This window comes from Giraffa tippelskirchi, chromosome 7, assembly GCF_054371585.1.
Source record: "Giraffa tippelskirchi isolate mGirTip1 chromosome 7, T2T-mGirTip1v1.2.pri, whole genome shotgun sequence".
Taxonomy (NCBI): domain Eukaryota; kingdom Metazoa; phylum Chordata; class Mammalia; order Artiodactyla; family Giraffidae; genus Giraffa; species Giraffa tippelskirchi.
Genome location: NC_137281.1, coordinates 71,136,442 through 71,155,404, shown reverse-complemented (window position 1 = coordinate 71,155,404; position 18,963 = coordinate 71,136,442). Strand labels below are relative to the sequence as shown.

Genomic DNA, 18,963 nt, shown 5'->3' with positions numbered 1-18,963 from the left:
ATAATACAGAAAATACACAGTAGTATCATCTTTAAAGAAAAGTATTAACTTCTCAGTGGAGAGAGCCCCCCATCCACTTCACATGAGGTACTGCTCTTTATTTTATGGCAAATAATACGGTGTAATTTGGAGATCTTTTAGAGTTTCAGAATTTAAGAGAAAAGTTCTCTTCCAGTTATTGACTTTTTTCATTACTTGGGAAAATCTATCAGGTGAAGAAATTGGTCAGTAGTCTTCTAGCTAGTAAGGCTTTGGAATTGAGTGATAAGAAAAAAAAGTAAATGAAAAAGATAGTAAATAAACTGCTGAGCGGCAAGCATTTTCCTGAGGTACCTGATACATGAGTGTGCCATTAAGGAAGAGGGACGGCACTTCTGAATTTCATTATGATGGTCAGAAACTGAGAATATGTCTAAACACAACTTGATTTACCATAATGCTGCCCAAATAATAGTCTGTTTACCTTCACACTAAGCAATCTCTCCTTATGGCTATGCTTCAGGGATATATAATAAAGCGTACATTGTCTCTGATCTCTAATACATCTTTGCTTAGGGCAACATACACTCTTAGTAGCAAGTACCTAACAGAAATAAAGGCTCATACAGTCAAAGCTATGGTTCTTCTAGTAGTCACGTGTGGATGTGAGCGTTGGATCATAAAGAAAGCTGAGTGCCAACGAATTGATGTTTTCAAATTGTGGTGCTGGAAAAGACTCTTGAGAGTCCCTTGGACTGCAAGGAGATCAAACCAGTCAATCCTAAAGGAAATCAGTCCTGAATATTCATCGGAAGGACTGATGCTGAAGCTGAAGTTCCAATACTTTGGCCACCTGATGTGAAGAGCCAACTCATTGGAAAAGACCCTGATGCTAAGAAAGATTGAAGGCAGGAGGAGAAGAGGGTAAAAGAGGATGAGATAGTTGGATGGCATCACCGACTCAAAGGGCATGAGTTTGAGCAAACTTTGGGAGATAGTGAAGGACAGGGAAGCCTGGTATGCTGCAGTCCGTGGGATTGCAAAGAGTCAGACGTGACTTAGCGACTTAAGAACAACAGAAATACCTCTATTGGTTGCACAAAGCTTCTGAATCTAGCTTTTAAAAAAGAATAGTTTATTCATCCTGGGGCTTTTCCAAGCTAGACTAGGAAAGTGTCCTGCTGTTCTGGAGCATTAGGGGTTTCAGGTCTGATGTATAGTTTCTGTTTCATGTACCTCACTGGGACTAAGGTTCTTTCCATTTGATTAACAGAATGAGCCAAAAGTTCTCAGTGATGTTTCCCTGGATCTTGGTTCACTAATTTCTGCTTTGCTTCTGTCAAGGTTATATATAGCAAGGTTCCTATAAGATCCTTAGAGTCTTAAGGTCTAATATTATGTTCCCCTTCACGTAAAGTTTTCATGGGCTTCTTCCCATTGTTGTTGTTTAGTCGCTCAGTCGTGTCTGACTCTCTGAGGCCCCATGGACTGCAGCACGCCAGGCTTCCCTGTCCATCACCAACTCCTGGAGCTTGCTCAAACTCATGTCCATCGAGTCAGTGATGCCATCCAACCATCTCATCCTCTGTCATCCTTTTCTCCTGCCTCAGTCTTTCTCAGCATCAGAGCCTTTTCCAGTGAGTCAGATCTATGCATCAGGTAGCCAAAGTATTGGAGCTTCAGCTTCAGCATCAGTCCTGCCAATGAATATTCAGGGTTGAGTTCCTTTAGGATTGACGGGTTTGATCTCCTTGTAGTCTGAGGGACTCTCAAGAGTCTTCTCTAGCAGCACAGTTTGAAAACATCAGTTCTTCAGTGCTCAGCCTGGTTTATGGTCCAACTCTTACATTCATACATGACTATTGGAAAAAACCATAGCTTTGACTATACAAAACTTTGTTAGCAAGTGATGTCTCTGCTTTTTAATGCACTGTCTAGGTTAGCCATAGCTTTCCTTCCAAGGAGCAAATGTCTTTTAATTTCATGGCTGCAGTCACCATCTGTAGGGATTCTGAAGCCCAAGAAAATAAAGTCTGTCACTGTTTCCATTGTTTCCCCATGTGTTTGCCATGAAGTGATGGGACCAGATGCCACGATCTTAGTTTTTTGAATAGTTTTAAGCCAGCTTTTTCACTCTCTTCTTTCACCTTTATCAAGAGGCTCTTTAGTTCCTCTTCACTTTCTGCCGTAAGGGTGGTATCTTCTACATATCTGAGGTTATTGATATCTCTCCTGGCAATCTTGATTCCAGCTTGTGCTTCATCCAGCCTGGGATTTCACATGATGTACTCTGCATATAAATTAAATAAGCAAGGTGACAATATACAGCCCTGATGTACTCCTTTCCCAATTTTGAACCAGTCTGTTGTTCTCCCCATTATCTTTGCCTTTTCATTATTATCAGCACTATCCTTTGTATGAGTTAGTTGTTTCTAAGTTTCAAGTGACATAGAACCAAACTTACTTTGGCTTAGAGCTTCCCTGGTAGGTCAGCTGGTAAAGAATCTGCCTGTAATGTGGGAGACCTGGGTTCAATCTTGGGTTGGGAAGATCCTCTGGAGGAGGGCATGGCAACCCACTCCAGTATTATTGCCTGGAGAATCCTCATGGACAGACGAGCCTGGTGGGCCATAGCCCATGGGGTCTCAGAGTCAGACACAACTGAGCAACTAAGTACATTTAGTACTAATAAAGTACATTTATTCGTGCAGGAAGGTCAAAGGGCCAGGGGCTGTGCTGATTTCAGACAAGGCTGGATTTAATGCTTCAACCATTAGGACTCAGTTTCTGTCTGTTTCTTTACTTTGCTACCTACTATTCTGACTTTAAAGAAGGAAATGTCAACCCACTCCAGTACTCTTGCCTGGAAAATCCCATGGATGGAGGAGCCTGGTAGGCTACAGTCCATGGGGTCGCACAGAGTCAGACATGACTGAGTGACTTCACTTTCACTTTTCACTTTCATGCATTGGAGAAGGAAATGGCAACCCACTCCAGTGTTCTTGCCTGGAGAATCCCAGGGACGGGGGAGCCCGGTGGGCTGCCATCTATGGGGTCTCACAGAGTCGGACATAGCTGAAGCGACTTAGCAGCAGCAGCAGCAGCATTCTGACTTTATCCTCAGACTCTATTTAGTTCCAGGCTAAATAGTGACAAGATTGCTAGGGCAGCTCTAGCTTACATTTTCTCAGGTTCAAGTCCAGCTCCAAAGAGATCTTTTACAGTAGTTTCTAAATGAGTCTTCACATGTATTCCAGTTGGAACAATTTAGGTCACGTGCTCATTGTGACAGAGGAATCATTGTGGACAGAAGAATATGCAGTATATTCAGTGGCTTACGCTTCATTATGCATTCTGTCCTTAGAACCAAGGGAAGGGAGCTCACTGGGGAAGGGGCAGATCTGCAGTGGGAGTCAGGAGCTATTGTTGGAGGAGGCTAAATGAATTCTAGGGAGATAATCCACAGCTGTGTATGTTCTATTATTAGCATAATTATTTTTAAGCTACCATTATTTATACTATTCGTTTAGTCCCTAGTACCTGGCACAGTAGCTGCATAATCCATGTTGAAGGAATGAGTTCTTTACTAGTGATAAACATGAGGTCAGTCCCCTCAACCACCAGTCAGACAAGACAGGGCTGCTGAGAGTCAGGGGCATCAAGTGAGGAGAACATTATTCCCTTAAAGCATCAATAGTACATCAGACTTTAAAGCAGTTCTTCAGATCTTTGTTATTAGATTGTTTTGATTACATAGGCAGCATTTGCACATGTTATAAAGTCAAGTACACTTTATATCGCTATATAAATGGATGGTTTTAAGTCTCTCCGTAAGTAAGTGAGTCTGACACGCTTCACTTTCAGCCAAGTTGGAATGCATCCAAAACGTGCTTGCAGATGTTGCAAAGGCATCTCCATTCTGTTGCCTCCCTGTCTGAGCAAATGCCTTCCCACCCCTTGGACGGGGGAGGGCGGAGGCAGAAGAGAGAGGAGGAAACTGCCAAGTCAGCTTCAGCAGTGCAGAGGGATGGTTCTTTCTTTTGCATCTTTTCACTCCTACTGCTTACTTTTTCTACCCTCTAAGCAGAGAAAGGCAGGACCAAGACTTTTGGTGGAGGACAGGACACAGAAGATTATGTAACTATTTCTAAATTCTCCCAAGAGTGGTACTGGAAATGACATATAGCTAGTACCATTCTGTGTGCATAGAGATGAGATAATTCATTACTAGCACCATTGTATATGCATAGAGCAGAATTCTTTCATTACATATAATGCATGTTTTAGAGCAGTAGAGAATAATTCTCTCATAGAACTCTGCTTGAGAAAGGCTGAGTTAGATCTTGGTAAATCATCATCTTTGTTTTATTTGAGCCCCCTATTGTCTGTTAAAGAAAAGAAGGTTCATTATTTCTCTGGGCATGAACAGGAATGCAAACTGGGAACTGCTAAGCACACACACATAGACACATGTATGTATGTGTGCACATATAACATATTGGTACAATACATATCATGTTCGATATATTATGTATATAATATATATCCAATGTCCAATATACATTATATATTTCAAAATATATGTGTATATATATGTATATACATATATGTGCACACACACACAAAATCCTTTTTTTACCTTGGGAAGGAAGGAGCAGTATGGCCTCCTGAGTGTGAAGGAGAGAAAACCCCTCCTCAGTACCCACGGCTCCCCTTCAGAGATGCAGAGATTGCTGTTGAGGAGCATCCCAGTGGCCCAGTGTTAGCAGAAAATGACAGTGTAGTCGCCTTCACCCTGCCCGCATCACTGGACTCTAGGTCTGCTCTGCGAAGGGCGGGTGTCTTCCCCCTTGACAGCACTGTGGGCACTTCTCTGCTTGGGGAGGAGAGCCAAGTGAATCTCATGGAGAAGCACCTTTCCTGTTGCCTGCTTTCTGCCCAACATGGAGCCCTTCTGGTGGGAAGGGGCCCCTCCCTTCTGCAGAAGGCTAAGCTTTGTCACTGCCTTGCCCTTTTCCATGAAGTAAATGAAAAGATTCTTTTGACGTATCTGTCTTCGATTTCAGTGCCTGGAATGAGAGCTCCGAAGAAGGGTATGGAACCACGAGTCTTCTGACAAAGTTACAGGCAGTGTCAGAACTATGGGGCGGAGACAGGTGGGCCTTCTGTGCCCTTGGTCATGGCTGCGAGCAGCAGCGAGCCCAGAGACTGTGTCAAGGAGCAGCCATAACCCAGCTCAGATATCCAGATGGGGTATCTAGGGTTACAAGGATACTCCTGTTTTTTCTATGAAGCATATAAAGTAATGATCCTTTTTCAGTATGCACAGACCACATATGAGTTGAATACCTTGAGTTTGCATAATGCTTTTCATCTCGGTACTTCAAAACACTTCTTTGGAGAGAATTTCTAAACAGAGAAGTGAGAAGAAAATCAAAGCTAGATTGTTACAGCCTAACTCTGATTTTATAACATGCTGAGCAGGAACGGTCTGTCATGTCAATATTCTGGTGCTTTTTTCCCTTCTCTCTCCACTGACTGCTTCTCAGGGGTATTTTAACAAGATCCAGCGGAAGATTTCATCAGTCAGGGCTCAATTATGAAATTTTGACTCACTGAAGGCAATTTGGTGAGCAACTTTTCAAAGCTGAGTTTTCATTAGAAAGAAGATGGGAAGTTGGGGATTAAATGGGAACAGAACAAACTGGCAAGGATATGTATTACAGCTGTTAAGTCAAACAAACAATGAGTCATCTGATTTTGCCTCAGCTTTTCTCTGTGGAAGCTGCCCTGCCTGCGGACTGTGCTGCCTTTTTGTATTTGTAAACTGCAAATAGGTTTTAAAACATTATTCTGAGGAAGGGTGGATTCACTTTATTCTTGTTCCCTAAGGGCTGACCTAAGGATTGGACTTAGGAGTGGGTTTTATTAATAAAAACTGTTCAAATATTTCATGATTTAAGTATTTATTTAATCCTTCATTTTTAATTAAAATTCAACTGCCCTATTTCACATAGCCTTAGCCTAGGAAAAAGTAAAGTTTACCTTTTATTCTGGCGGCATTAGTGTAAAATATTTGCTTCATCACAAAATAAACTGAAAGAGCAATTTGAAATCAGGTCGAATAAAATCAAAAGTCAGTTTGGATAATAGTGTTTTCCTCTATCCTTGCATTCTATTCCTGCAGGGTTTAATTTTTCACAAGAGAAAAAAAATGTAGCAACAGAGAAAAAGGGCAAAAAATGAAAATAATAAAAACAGATTAGTATGAAATTGTGTAGAACTTTCTATGACCAAATTGCTGCTGGTGAGAAGTATATATGTATGGAAATACTGCATTTATGTATTCATTAATTTGTTAAATATTTATAAAGTACCCAGTGTGTAACAGCTATAGAAGTGGTGCAAGCAAAGTGATTTTAGAAGGTCACGCTTCATAAACTCAAATGGCCAAGAAATATAGATGAGTGATTGTGAGCAAAGCAGTAGGGGTGACCAGGCAAACAGAGAATGCTTATTCAGTTTAAAACATTCATATTGAATTTAAAGATCACTCAGGACCTGCTGTGGACTTTCAATTTTCCATCCGTGGATCATGGAAGAGAAAGTCAACTCTTATAGAAAATTTTTTATTTACTTCTATTTATATGAACCTTGCAGGTTTCCCTGGTGGCTCAGAAGGTTAAGAATCCACATGCAGTGTGGGAGACCTGGGTTCAGTTTCTGGGTTGGGAAGATCCCCTGGGGAAGGGAATGGCTACCCACTCCAGTATTCTGGCCTGGAGAATTCCGTGGACAGAGGAGCCTGGCGGGCTACAGTAGTCCATAGGGTTGCAAACAGTCAGACATGACTGAGCAACTTTCACTTACAGAATGAGTAAAACTCCCCCCACCATCACCAAAAAAGAAAAAAGAACAAGCAGGAAAGGGCATTCTAACCTGAGACGTCTCACAAACACAAGCCTAACTGGCAGTGGGAGAAGAGCCTTTGTGGGTAGGATGAGGTCTTGAACACCTGTGTGAGGAGTTTGAACTTTATTGTGCATAGAATAGAATTTTTAGATCTGCTCCAAGTATCTCCGTTTCCCAGGTACCATGGCTCAGAAACGTGGCTACCATTCCACCTGTCACTCTAGCCCAAACCTAAGAGCTACCATTTTTTACTTTCTTTTCTCCCAGACCCCAGGGACAGAGTCATGTTTTGTGGAAATGAATCTCATAAATTGGTGATGGGTTCTCTTCAAGAGAAAGGCAATATAGCCAGGTGCAAATATGAGTATTTTGGATGGTCTGTGCAAGTGGCAGGAAACCCACTTCTGCAGAAGTTATATCAAAACCATCATTGGAATCTGCTGCCTCTATCTTAAAAATACATTTCCAAACCCAACTGCTTCTCCTGACATCCACCACTTCTTCTCCAGACCAAGAGACCGTCAGCTCTGGTATTTGTTGTTATTGTTGAGTCACTCAGTCGTGTCTGACTCTTTGCGACCCCATGAGCGCCAGGCCTCCCTGTCCATCACCAACTCCCGGAGTTTACCCAAACTCATGCCCACTGAGTCGGTGATGCCATCCAACCATCTCATCCTTTGTCGCTCTTTTCTCCTCCTACTCTCAATATTTCCCAGCATCAGGGTCTTTTCCAATGAGTCAGCTCTTCCCATCAGGCAGCCATAGAACCCTACAATTCTGCCCCCCTAACTGGCCCCCCTGCTGACTCTCTTGCCCTGCTGCAGTCTATTCTAGACACATCCAGCAGAATGTTCCCTTTAAAGTCTAAGTAAGACCACGTCATCTCTTTGCTGAAGATCCTTCAGTGACTATCTACTATACACAGAATAAAATCCAAAGTCCTTCCTCTGGGTTGCGAGGTTCTAATGTATAGCCTCTGCTTCCTTCTCAGGCAACATCTTCTGCCACTCTCCCCACTGATCCCTCCACTGCAACTACACTGGCTTCCTTGCTGTTCCTTTAACAAGTCAACCACTCCACCGCCTTAGGGCCTTTGTATTTGTTTTTCCCTGTGCTTGGATCACGCTTTCCGTAAATATTTTCACATCTCTCCCCATCATTTTATATAACCTTAGCTAGAATGTCACCTTCTGATCACCCTGTCTAAATGTACCACTCTTTAACCTCTATCCCTTTACTTTTACTTTATAGTCTTTATCACTGCTTACTTTATTATTGATTTTTCATGTTATTGTCTATTATGCCCACTGCATGTAAACTCCGTGAAGGCAGAAGTTTTATCTGTTTTATTCACTTCTGTTTTCTCAAAGCCTAACAAAGTACCTGCCACAGAGAACAGTGTAAATCCTTCTCTGGAGGTAGATGGGATTCTTCAAACCCTCCACAATTTTTCAAACCCAGCATTTCCTTTTAAAAAAAATTACAGGCATACCAAGAAGGAGGACCAAAAGAAAAGAAATAGAAAGTAGAAAGATACCTTTAGATGACCCACTTACTGAAATTATCAGGCACAAACTCTATATTAATTAATACCTTTTTAAAAAGCAAGATTATACATATGAGACATGATGAAGATACAGATGCAATATGCTAAAAAGATGGGACTTCTAGGGAAAAAAAGAAGAAATAGGCTAAAAATAATATTTGAAAAAATAATGGCCAAGAATCTTTCAAAAGTCATTCAAAAAAAACCTTGCCATGAATTCAATCAGCTCTCCAAGCCCCTAAAGGGTTAGTGTTAGTGTTAGTCGCTCAGTTGTGTCCAACTCTTTGCAACCCCATGGATTGTAGCCCGCCAGGCTTCTCTGTCCGTGGGATTCTCCAGCAAGAGTACTGGGGTGGGTCTCCATGCCCTTCTCCAGGGAATCTTCCTGACCCACAGATCGCACCCAGGTCTCCTGCATTGCAGGCTGATTCTTTACTGTCTGAACCACCACCTTAAAGGGATAAATACAAAGCAAACCACAATGAGGCACATCATTGTAACACTGCTAAAGGTGACAAAGAGAACACCTTAAAGAAGAAGGAGGAGGGGAAAGGGAAGGGGGAGAGGAAGGAGAAGAGGAAAAGGAAGTTAGAAAAACAAGGCACTTCCTTCAAAAGAATAACAACAAGACTGACAAATTAGGTCACGTTGGAAGATGTGGCAGAAGAGAGACGGTGGCGGTCAGAAAGCAGTGTAACGGCGTCTTTAAAGTGCTAAAAGAAAATAACTGTGCTTAGTCACTTCAGTCATGTCTGACTCTCTGTGATCCTATAGACCGTGGCCCGCCAGGCTCCTCTGTCCATGGGATTCTCCAGGAAAAGAAAATAATTACCAAAAGGTAAAATTATGTTACCTTTTCAGATCCACAGAAATGTAGGTGATAACCTCCCTGTGATCTTCTCAATGTGGAAGCCAGTTCTTCCAAGGCCTCCTACCAACACTGGCACGCTCACGTCCTCTGCAGGCGCCGCAGAGCTCGCCTTGGGGCTCGCATCCGGGCTCTGCCCCCGCGGCGCACTCTCATCCCCAGCTGCTGGTCCTCTGCCCTCACCTGTTCCCCACAGAGCTGCTTCCTGGTTACCCAGCGACTACAGACCCGCTCCAGGCTGGGAGACCAGTGAACCGCTCTACCATCCAGTGGTCCGAGTTATACCTCCCACAAGGTCTGAGCTCCGGTGTTTGTCCTTTCTTGAGAATTCTCTCAAATTCTCCAATAAGGATGCCATCTAGAATTTCCTTATACTTTATAGTCACTCTTATCAGGGTGCAGTAATTCTTTTTTGTCTATTAAGGTTATTAAGCTTCTACTGTTTAACCCACTGATTGGACTCAGATTAATACAAAAGACTATGTCAAAATGATAAAGGGCCATTTCACCAAAGAAACAGAGCAAATTCTAAATTTGAATTCAGCTAATAATACAACTTCAAATTACACAAAACAAAAATGGACATAACTAAAAAAAGAGAAGTGAATTAATGTATCAGCATAGAAATTTAATATCTCTTAGTAATTGATAGAAAAAAGCAGAAGATCTCTATATTCCAAAGCTGTTCTTTGTATAAACATCCTTGAAAAGGTGTCTCAGAACAGAAGCAGCCTGTGCCTCTATACACAAAATTTGCAGAAATTCAAGAGACCCTGTGGAAAATTATCTCCCAACAGTTGTTTGGTGGTATATGGGTAAAAAAAGCTTAAATATTTTTCCTTAGCAGGCAAGTTTAATTTTTCTTGCTTAAAGCATTTGACTAATATTTTTTTTAATGTGAGATTTGCAATATGTATAATATATTGCTGCTGCTGCTGCTAAGTCGCTTAGGTCGTATCTGACTCTGTGCGACCCCATGGACTGCAGCCTACCAGGCCCCTCTGTCCATGGGATTGTCCAGGCAAGAGTACTGGAGTGGGGTGCCATTGCTTTCTCTGTATAACATATTGATGGGGGACCAAATGTTCCTGGGCCCTTATATGAGAAATATAAGGGCCCAAATATTCCAAGTATAAGGGACCAAATGTTCCTGGGCTTTTTTTTTTTTTTTTTTTTGGAGGAGAAAGAGTGGCTTTATTACTTTGCCAGGCAAAGGGGGAACACACTAGGCTAGTGCCTGGAGACCTGTGCCCCTGAGAAGTCTTAATAGATGAAATGAAACTTATTCTGTATCATTATCCATGTCCACTCTCAGTTAAGTGTCCACTGATAACCAGGGCAGCTCTAACCGGAGAAGGCAATGGCACCCCACTCCAGTACTCTTGCCTGGAAAATCCCAATGGACGGAGGAGCCTGGTGGGCTGCAGTCCATGGGGTCGCAAAGAGTTGGACATGATTGAGCGAGTAACAGTTTCACACTTACACATAGTTGATATACAATATTCTGTAAGTTTCAGGTGTACAACATAGTGACTCATAATTTTCAAAGGTTATACTATAGTTATTATAAAATATTGGCTATATTTCTTGTGCTTCACAAATATATCCCTGTAGCTTGTTTATTTTATGCACAGTAGTTTGTACCTCTTAATCACCTACCCCTATCTTTCCCCTCCTCCCCCCTCTACCAGTCTCTTCTTTGTATTCATGAGTCTTTTTCTCTTTTCGTATATTCTTTAGTTTGTTTTAATTTTTAAATTCCACATATAAGTGATATCACCCAGTATTTGTCCTTATCTGACTTATTTCACTAATACCCTCCAAGTCCACCCATGTTGTTGCAAAGGGCAAATTTTCATTCTTTTTCTATATCTGAGTAATATTCCATTGCGTATGAATATGTGTGTGTATATATAATATTTTTAAATGAAACAGAATACTACTTGCCAATCATCTGGGGTCTAGAGGAAGCAACTCTTGCAGCAAATCTGAAAGTCCTTAATTTTAGTGAGCATCAGAATCACTCAGGGAGCATGTCAAAAGCGCAAAATTCCCAGGCTCTACCCACAACATTTTTGAATGAATTAATCAGGTGGTGCCCAGTAATATGCATTTTTAGTAAACTCCCTGGGGATTCTTCTGGTGTTAGTGATGCACGGACCACTCTTTGAGAAATAGTGCCTCAAATGTACCAAGCTGGTTGGGACTTATTTATCTATCTGATATTACTTATTTCTGTTTCTCTTTTACCATATTCCATCATAAAAATCTGCTTTTCAGAATGATCTCGTTCTCAAATGGATCATAGAACATGGTGGAGAAGATCAACCTGAGGCAGGCAGCTCGTCTATTTCCACCCCAGAATCCTTACGTGCTTATCAGGGCCTGGACTTGACACTGCAGATAAAAAGTGAATTTTCCAGTGATTGAGAGATTGTGTCTTGGTTTGAGAGAAGGGAAATGGAGGAATTTCTAACTTTAAGGGCACAGAAACACACAAAAGAAAAAGTTATCAAAGAGTAAAGCAAACGGTTTTTATTAAATAAAAGGAACACTATCCGTTAATGTGGTTGGTCAGTGAGGATTCAGGTTATTATACAGATAAACTCAGAATGGATGTTGATATGTTTTCAGTGACAAAAATGGACCCTCAGGTTATAATTATGTTAATTAATATCTCCTGTACTTGAGAAAAATCATCTGAGGATAAAAGTGATGACAAACGCTGTATCCTCTTCCATGTTATCCTGATGCAGGTGGAAAATTCACGCTGGAGAGTGACTGTCAGTTCTTCCCACAGCTAGGACTGGGGGCAAGGGAGTGATTATGATCTGTTCCCAGCTGCTGTTTCTAAGGAATGAAGTATTTCTGTTACAGAGACTCTGTGTTTCTACAGGTGCTTTCCTGTTCATTATTCAAATCCATACAAATACCTGCTTCAGCAGCAGAAGTTCCTTTGCTTCAGAATGGCGAGGTATAAATAGTTTTGTAAGACTAAATGTCTAGATCATCTCATAATGTTGAGAACATTGGCATATAGCTGTGAATCAGCTTTCAAGCTGTTGTACCATTTCTTGGGGGAAAAAAGAAGTGTGCTTCTTTAATTTATCCCTCAAAGGTCTAATGAATTTAATTGCTCCTATTTTGCGCCTGGCTTCAAAAAGTACACCCAATTAACCTGGCTATATTTAAAGGAGGAGGAAATATCATCAACTCAAATAAAAATGCAACACCCAGAGGTACAAAACTGGAAACAGTGTTACTTTATATTGAGTCATTTTTTGAGAGGAGTTGAGTGACCTCTTACATGCTAGCAAAGTAATACTCAAAATTCTCCAAGCTAGACTTCAACAGTACATGAACTGAGAACTTCCAGATGTTCAAGCTGGATTTAGAAAAGGCAGAGGAACCAGATATCAAATTGCCAACATCCACTGGATCATAGAAAAAGAAAGAGAATTCCAAAAAAACATCTGCTTCATTGACTACGCTAAAGCCTTTGGCTGTGTGGATCACAACAAACTGGAAAATTCTTAAACAGATGGAAATACCAGACCACCTTACCTGCCTCCTGGGAAACCTGTATGCAGGTCAGGAAGCAAAAGTTAGAACTGGACATGGAACAACAGACTGGTTCCAAATAGGAAAAGGAGTACGTCAAGGCTGTATATTGTCACCCTGCTTATTTAACTTATACGCAGAGTACATCATGTGAAATGCTGGAATGGATGAAGCACAAGCTGGAATCAGGATTGCCTGGAGAAATATCAATAACCTCAGATATGCAGATGACACCACCCTTATGGCAGAAAGTGAAGAAGAACTAAAGAGCCTCTTGATGAAGGTGAAAGAAGAGAGTGAAAACATTGGCTTAAAGCTCAATATTCAAAAAACTAAGATCATGGCATCTGGTCCCATCACCTCATGGCAAATAGATGGGGAGACAATGGAAACAGTGAGAGACTTTATTTTTCTGGGCTTCAAAATCACTGCAGATGGTGACTGCAGCCATGAAATTAAAAAACACTTGCTCCTTGGAAAAATGTTATGACAAACTTAGACAACATATTAAAAGACAGAGACATTACTTTACCAACAAAGGTGCATCTAGTCAAAGCTATGGTTTTTCCAGTAGTCATGTATGGATGTGAGAGTTGGACCGAAAAGAAAGCTGAGCACAGAATAATTGATGTTTTTGAACTGGGTGTTGGAGAAGACTCTTGAGAGTCCCTTGGACTGCAAGGAGATCCAACCAGTCCATCCTAAAGGAGATCAGTCCTGAATATTCATTAGAAGGACTGATGCTGAAGCTGACACTCCAATACTTTGGCCACCTGATACGAAGAACTGCCTCACTGGAGAAGAACCTGATGTTGGGAAACACTGAAGGCAGGAGGAGAAGGGGACCTCAGAGGATGAGATGGTTGGATGGCATCACCAACTCGATGGACGTGAGTTTGAGCAAGCTCTGGGAGTTGGTGATGGACAGGGAAGCCTGGCATGCTGCAATCCATGGGGTTACAAAGAGTTGGACATGACTGAGCAACTGAACTGAGCTGCACTAAATGACCTGGAGGCATGAAGTCTCCAGGCCATCCTATATTTGGAGGTGAACATGGATACAGTGAAATGGAATGATTGACTTCCTTCCCCAGGAGGAGTACACTGATCCACCGTCAAGTGAGGGGAGAAGAACCTTTCTTCTCCATCTCTAACATAGACAATATCACACCTCCATAAATTCCTAAGAGAGAAAGTCTTCTTCCAACACCCTCCCGAATTCTGTCACAGAGGACATGATGGATGCTATGAAAGATACTGATTCAGAAACTTTCCTATAGTATTTTTAAATGAAACAGAACACCGTTTGCCGATCATTTTTAATCAATAAGACAACTGTGATTTGCTGTGCATACCTCTTTTTCCTGGCCCTTACTTAGATCGAGCTGTCCAGCCATCCATCCATCTCTCCCCTCCCACTCTCAGATTCATTGTTCAGAGATCATTTCCCCAACACTTTCCACTGTGGTCCCTGGCTTGTCTAACTTCTTATTCCCTCTGTTCAAAAATTATCGAAGGAGAGTGATGAAACTCAGAAGGCTGTGAATTACTGCATCTTCACAATGTACCACAGTTTCTGTGTGCACTTGGGAAAAGCACTGGGTTTGGGAAAAATAACCAGCTGATACTTTAGGGGTGCTTATCATGTGCCTTTGGCCTTGTTCTAATTTACTTAATCCCCACGTCAGGCCATGCGTTTATTATATCCATTTTACAAAAAAGTGAGTCAAGGAGGAGGAAGGGTCAGCGACTTGCCCAGGGTCACAGTTCACAAGGCTTGGAGCCAAGACTGGAACATGAGCTGTAGAATCTATGCCTTTAGCCACTATGGAAACAGGAAGATTAACCAACAGTGTGCACTCAAGCCCTGTTCTCCTGGCTAGATATTAAGTGGACCGTGTGACTTGGGGAAAAAAAAAGGGGGAAGAGCCAGCGTTGCTGCTGTCACTCAGAGTGGAGAGGACCAGCCTGGTCCATAGCTGAGAACCTTCAGAGGAGGCTGCTGGTAATGTTACGTGAGCCCCTCAGACCTGGGCTCTGGAAAATAGGCCTCCTTTCCTGAAGCTGCTAGCTCAGTTGATAAAGAATCTGCCTGCACTGCAGGAGACCTGGGTTCGGTCCCTGGGTTGGGAAGACTCCCGGAGAAGGGAAAGGTTACTCACTCTAGTATTCTGGCCTGGAGAATTCCATGGATTGTATTTTCCATGGGGTCACAAAGAGTCGGACCTGACTGAGTGACTTTCACTTCACTTCCTGAAGGCACAGAACTCTAAAGATCAATTGACATTTCGCTGAGCAGATGGTCTCTAAGGAAAGGGAGACGTTTCCTGTCCCCTTTAGGTGTCAAGACGTCCATCACATGTGCTAGTAGGGAGAGAGGCCACTGTCTTTTGTCCTGACTCTGCGTTCTTTTATCATTATTATTATTAATTTTTATTTATTTATTTGGTTGCACCAGGTCTTGGTTGCATTCAAGATCTGTGGCCTGCAAACTCTTAATTTGGGTGTGTGAACTCTTGGTTGCTGCCTGTAGGATCCAGTTTCCCAGCTACCGGGAGAACCTGGGCCCCCTGCGTTGGAGTCTTAGCCACTGGGCCACCAGAGAAGTGTCATGGCTCTGCTCTCTTGAGCCTTCTCAGCTTCATTCCCTAACACTGAGGTGCCAGAGCTTCCCTCCACTGCCCCTCTGCTTGGGGGAAAGGCCTGAGCTGTGAGGATGTGGTGCAGCTGGAGGGGTTTTCTCTGTGAGCAAACAGGAGCCTCAAGGCCCCAGGTGTGGCAATGGGAGGTGCACGCCTGAGAGAAGGAAGACCCACTTCCTGTTAGGGCCCGGTCCAGCGTGGCCCAGGGCACTCACACAGCGACACTCATGGGCATCTTTCCTGAAGTCCACTCACGGGGCAGCCCCTTTCATGTGTCCCAAAATCAGGTTCCAAGTGCAAGAGTATGTCAATTACACCTGTTTTAATCACTTCAGATATATATGTGTGTGTGTGTGTATATATATATATATATATATATATATATATATACAAACTCAGAAAAATCTCTAGATGTTGTCTTCCTTTCTCTTTTTCTTTTCTTCTTTTTCTCCCACACGATTAAAGCACAGAGTATCTTCTGCAGTTTTGGACAGCAGTTCTCTTTGCTAATGTCCCCTCTACTGTTTTAATAATAGTGCAGTAATTTCTAAACTTCAATGCAATGCGAAGCTTGCTTGTCTTTGACAAGTAGAAAACCATTTTTACAGAAACAAAAGTGCATGCTTCTGATTATGTATGTTTGCACTAACATGGAAAAAAGATGAAAAGAATATACCCTGGGTCAGGAATATTGGTTATCTTGGAAAGGGGGATAGTAACGGGGGTAATGGAGGTAGAGTTTATATTATTAAGGTTTTCTTCATATGTTTTTTATTGTTTTACTTGTCAGAATAAACATTTTTTTTTTTTTTTGTAGACCAAAGAACATTTTCAAAGAAAAAAGTAGACTTCCACTTCTACAAGGATGGAGTAGACACATTTTTCTCTACTCCTACCGCCAAGTGCAATTAATAACTCTAGACATTTTACATAAAACAAAAATGAAAATACTCCGAAAGGTAGAGAGAGGAGGCAGACCGTCATCAACCAGAGGACTCCATGGAACAACTTGGTATTTAATTCTCTGGGTTTTTCCTTCTGCCTTCTTTATTCCTGACTTTGAGCTAAAGAAGCTAGCCCCTCAGAAAAGCCATTGGATACAGACACAAAGAAAGCCTAGCAAAAGCTTGCTGTCTGTAACCAAATGACCCGGAAAAGGGCAGTCTAGTAGGACAGAAAGCATTTAGATAATAACCACTCTCCTCCAGCCAGACACCCAGCGAAGGTTGAGTGGGGAGCCTAGACTTTCTACCCTCAGCAGACTGTCAGAAGAGGGTGTCAGAAAAGACCAGGTCAAAAGCCACTGTGCTTGCCAGACAGTAACAGCCCCGCACCTTTGTGATGTCAGGTGAGAGCATGCGGGACCTGGCCTTCTACCCTGCAGGGTCAGTAACGGGCACTTCCCTCTTCCTACCAGGTAGCATCAGGGGATTCACCACCATCCAATGGCAAGGAGACGCCCTCCCTCCCCAAGCAGCGTCCATGGGGCAGTAACAAGGGACTTCCAGCTCCTCCCAGCCAGAGAGGTACCCACGGAGGCCTTGTGGGTACCACCACAGCCCCCTGCCCCCACTGTAACATCTGTCACCAATTTTTAAAAGCTGTGAGACTCAGAATAAGCACAGAGTGGTATCTTTACTTGACCAATGAACTACTAATTAGCGACTCATTAAACATGTGCCTTGGATGTTTGACATACCTGGTTTCCTCTCTGTTCTCAAAACTTTAATGTTTAAAACATTTATATAATATATCAATATATTCTAATTTGTTTTAAGAGTTTAAAGTCTATAGAAGTATATAGAAGAAGACAGTCATGGCTAGCAGTTTGATGTATACCCTTCCAGAAAATTTTATATCCATTTTTATAAATATACACATATATGTTTATAGATCTATGGATAGAAAAATAGTCATTGAAAATTTTAACATAAGTGGAATTAGGCTTATGTGTTGTTTTACTTTTTAAAAACTTATAAATTAAAAAAAATTTAGCACAATATCATGGGACCCTTTACATGATAGTACATACTAGTACATGATATTTACATGACACTACACAGTTTTTTCTCCACTGTGTATCTATTACATGCATATATCATAATGCCATCATTACCGTAATGAATATCTTTGTATTCTTTGGGCACATATATACGTATTTTTCTAAGGAAACTCTAGAAATGAAATATCTGGTTTGAAAATCATGGCACATTTAAAATGTTGACCCATCCCACCGCATTGTCACCAGTAAAGCATGTACCAGTATCTCCTCCCAACAGTGCGGGAGCCTCATGCCTCTGTATCTGGAACCCAGCGTCTCTGACCTGGGGGTACTTGCCAGAACAGACCCTCGCCTGCAACAGCCGTCTCCAACAGTGTCCTCGCTCAGCCCGCTTCTTCTTGCTGTCTTTCAGGGAAGTTTCAAAACATCTGTTAGTGGCAGTCCTTGTCTTCTAGTATTACTTTATTATTTACTTTTAAAATATGGATCTTGTTAATCGAAAGGATTTGAAGAGGTAGGCGTGTGGGCTCTGACGTCTCGTTCTGATCTTTCAGCTCTGCACAAAGGGAAGATGAGTGATTCAGAATTGTCACAGGAAAAAGACTTACTAAGAACCTTTACATAGAAATTCTCTAGGAAATTTTCCTCTTTTGGAAATCTCTGACCTTGAAATCTGCCAGTGGGCTCTGTGAAATATCATCTGTTGTGCCAGTTATTTTGTCGTTGTTGAACGTCTCTCACTGTGGGTCATGGGGGCAGAGGACATTAGATTTTTATATCATCCTAATGGATTGATGGCTTGAAATCATATCCCGGCAGAGTATCAAAGACTTACATCAGAAATGCAAGGGTGAAAGTTCTGTCTCTTGAAAATGTATAATTTGGGACCTGTTGTAAATGTTGAATATATTTATCATTTTCTTTTCATCTAAGAAATCAAAAGAAAACTACATGGTACCAAAGTAAGAAAGCAAGCCTCCAAAGAACACAAAATAATTTTGGAAGCAATAAAACCTACTTTAAAAGATTTGCTCATTTTGAAGAGCAGTTCAATGACCTCATGTTTTGTATCAAGTTTCTGAAGTCTGGACAATCGTATTCTGTTCTCCGTGTAAAAGTCCCGTTCCAGCGTCCAAGCACTGCTTTCTCCAGCTGCGTTGTGCCTTGAGCTGTCTCTGCTTTTTTATAGGATCTCACCCGCTTCAGGTGGCAGGAAGGCTTCCTGCCACAAACTCCACACTCAGGGCTGGATCTCTGCAACGCTGTGAAATCAAGAGATTTTCTTTTTAACCTCCGGCTTGCTAGTTGGAACAGCCTTTTTCTTCTTCCTCTGCATTTTCTTCTGTCTCCTGGCTATTATAAACCTTTTGTTCTTTGTTAGGTTTAGGTGCAGATAACTGTCAGTAGCTTAAACTCTTACCCCTTTAAAAGTACCTGCCTCTGATCATCGACG

At 41.9% G+C, this 18,963-nt stretch overlaps 1 long non-coding RNA gene across 1 annotated transcript in view; it reads left to right on the top strand.

Annotated features, from left to right (window-relative positions):
- Nucleotides 1-17,204, top strand: part of LOC145514818 (uncharacterized) — a 57,808-nt gene extending 40,604 nt beyond the window's left edge. Inside the window, exons 3-4 of the long non-coding RNA XR_014060480.1 lie at nucleotides 16,326-16,520; nucleotides 16,926-17,204. This is a non-coding gene — a long non-coding RNA (uncharacterized LOC145514818). The remainder of the gene's footprint in view (nucleotides 1-16,325; nucleotides 16,521-16,925) is intronic.
- Nucleotides 17,205-18,963: the final 1,759 nt, after the last annotated feature.